This window comes from Eutrema salsugineum, unplaced genomic scaffold (assembly GCF_000478725.1).
Source record: "Eutrema salsugineum unplaced genomic scaffold, Eutsalg1_0 scaffold_3, whole genome shotgun sequence".
NCBI lineage: Eukaryota > Viridiplantae > Streptophyta > Magnoliopsida > Brassicales > Brassicaceae > Eutrema > Eutrema salsugineum.
The window spans coordinates 12957668-12960668 of NW_006256756.1; the positions used below are offsets into that span (position 1 = coordinate 12957668).

The 3001-nt window shown below is 44.3% G+C and overlaps 1 non-coding gene across 1 annotated transcript; it reads left to right on the forward strand.

The window, feature by feature from the left end:
* The first annotated feature begins 2045 nt into the window (after positions 1-2045).
* LOC112085619 lies at positions 2046-2152 on the forward strand. The gene has a single exon (XR_002898920.1). It is a non-coding gene; the product is annotated as a small nucleolar RNA R71 (small nucleolar RNA).
* Positions 2153-3001: the final 849 nt, after the last annotated feature.

A 3001-nucleotide genomic window follows, 5' to 3' on the forward strand; every position in this document is an offset into this window, starting at 1 on the left:
ATAGAGGCTTGAGCTCAATAGGGGGTGCATCAGCCTCATTCCAATCCTGGTCCAAGCTGCTTTGGCTGGTGTCTGATCCCTTGATAGCAAAAACCTCAGAGCCACTTTGTTCCAGCTCTAAAAACCTTGTCTCAGGACCCAGCTCTCTAGCATTGTCCAAATACAACTTGTACCCTTCACTTGCTTCAGCTAGGAGCCCATTGTCTCCTTGTTCTTGAGTTATAGCAGCTTGAAGAGGATCCTCAGTGTTCAGCTCCTCAAGCAACTCATCAGCCAACTGATCCATTGTCTCCACATAGAAACATTGACCTTCAATGGTGGGTTTCTTCATCATCTCATTCACAGAAAACTTGAGCTTTTCAGACCCAAGTTGAAGCTCTATTATCCCACCTCTCACATCAATAATAGCTCCTGCAGTTGCTAAGAAAGGCCTGCCCAAGATAAGAAGATCTACTGGTTCCTCATCCATTTCCAGCACAACAAAATCTGTTGGAACCTCAAAACCACCAATCTTGACAGGTAGATCTTCCAACATACCAACAGGCAATCTAACTGATCTATCTGCAAGGATAAGAGAGATCCTTGAGGTTTGAAGACTCTAAAGCCCAGCTTCTTAGCTATGGAGAATGGCATCAAGCTGACTGATGCTCCTAGATCACCAAGACATCCAGAGAATAGAAGAGGTCCAATGGCACAAGGGAGTGTGAAACTCCCTGGATCAGTTAACTTCCTTGGAATGGACATTTTCTGAATGATAGCACTATATTCATGACTTAGTATCACCATGCCTTGAAGCTCTTTTGTCTTGTTCAGAATGGCATCCTTCAAGAACTTCCCCATCTTTTGCATCATTAAGAATGCATCAATGAGAGGCATAGTGAGTGGTGTCTCATTGAGTGCCTTCTCAAATACAGCTCTTGCCTTGTCCACTAGTTGCTTCTTAAACCTCCCTGGAAATGGGAGCTTGGGTTGGTATGGAGGTGGTGGCACATATGTCTTCTCTGGTTCAGGTTCCTTTGCTACCTCTTTACCCTTTTCTGTCCTTGGTTTCTCAGCAACCTGATCATGTTTTAAGGCTGCCTCCCCCTCAGGTTGATCATTGTCCCCAATGATCACATTGTTGTTCTCAATACCAGGTAACTCCTTTCCACTCCTCAGTGTAATGGCCTTAGCATATTCCTTGGGGTTGGGTTTTGGTTTTCCAGGTAGGTGACCTTGGTTCCTTGAGCTTGATGCCTGGTTTTGCTTCAGTTCTTTGATTTCCTGTTGCATGGCTGCATTCTGGCTTGCAAAGATCTGTTGACCCTGAAGTAGTTGTTTCAGAATACCAACCATATATGTCCCCATCTGTGGCTGCTGCTGAACCATTGGTGGCTGAAACTGTTGTTGAACCGGCGCCTGCTGTTGGAACTGTGGTGGACCAAACCCTGGTGGTGCCTTTTGCTGCTGTGTACTGAAACTAGGACCTTGAAAAGGTTGCTGTTACTGACCAAAAACTTGATTCTGAGCAAACTGATTCTTTGGTTGAATAGATCCTTGAAAGTTGTTCTTGGGAACAAAGTTCTGTGGAGCTTGAGAATTGGGATACACCTGGTCTTGTGGGTTTAGCTACATTGGTGTTCCTGTAGGAAAGGTTTGGATTGGTATTACCATACTGATATCTCTGGAACCTCTGATTCCCAATGTAGTTAAGCTCATCCTGGGTAAGACCTTCTTCACTTATGTTCTCAAAGATTTGAGAAGGTTCCTCATACTCTCCAACAAAATGCATTGGCTTCTGAGTGGTGAATTTTAACTTGTCCAATTCACTTCTCAACTCCTTAACCTCCCTGGTGAGCCTCTGTTCTGAGCTTGAACCTTCAGATCTATTTGATATGTCATAGTCTTCACCATAAGTGTCATTGCTCATAGCTAAATTCTCCACTAGCTCTAAAGCAGCATGTATCTCCTTTCCCAGAAAGTTCCCATTGGAAGCAGTATCTAGCTGGTTTCTAATCTTGGGAAGAGCGCCTCTATATAGTGTGCTGAGAAGGGAAGCCTCACTAAACCCATGGTGTGGGCATTGGTTTGTGTAGCTCCTGAATCTTTCATATGCTTCACCAAAACTCTCATTGCTGTGCTGAGTGAAGCTAGAAATTTGATTCCTTAGTTTAGCAGTTCTCGAGGTGGAGAAGAACTTAGACAGGAAGGCTTGCTTGCATTGCTCCCAGGTTTGAATGGAGCCTCTTGGAAGATTTTTTTCCCATTGGTGAGCTTTGTCACCAAGACTGAATGGGAATAATCTCAGCTTGAAACTGTCTTCAGAAACTCCATTAATCTTGGTCAGGTCACATACTTTATCAAATGGAACCAAGTGTTCCAAGGGATCTTCCATTGCTAATCCATGGAACTTTGAGTTCTGGACCATATTCAGCAATGATGCCTTCACTTCAAAGTTGTTGTTTTGCACAGGTGGTGCCTGAATTCCAGCTCCATACTGATGAGCAATGGCCCTGTCATTCTCTCCAACATAGACTTGGGGTTGCTCATATCTCCTTTGCTGGTGTTGGAAGGGCTGATGTTGGTTGTGCACCTGTTGTCTTTGCTGTGCATTGGCCTGATGCCTCTGTTGATGAGCTTGACCTTGTCCCTGGTGGACATAAGCTTGTTGTTGATGCACTTGTTCCTGATGAACATTACCCTGATGTTACCCTTGACCAACTCCATTACCAGCTCCATTACCCTGAGCCTGTTGCTCCTGAACCGGTTGTTCTATATCCACCACATGCTCTCTTTGATCTTCCATATCAGCCTGATCAACCTGTCTTCCACGTCTGTCCCTTCTCCGCCTTGGTACCAAAAGATTGATGTTGTCGTTGAGAGGGAAAGGTGGACCACAGCTTCTTGATCTAGACCTGGTGTTCATACACCTGAAATCACAAACAGAACTTGAAAGTAATCAGTAAAAACAAGAAAGTAAACACTTTATCTCAAGAACAGATCAGAGCTTAATGCTAAACAA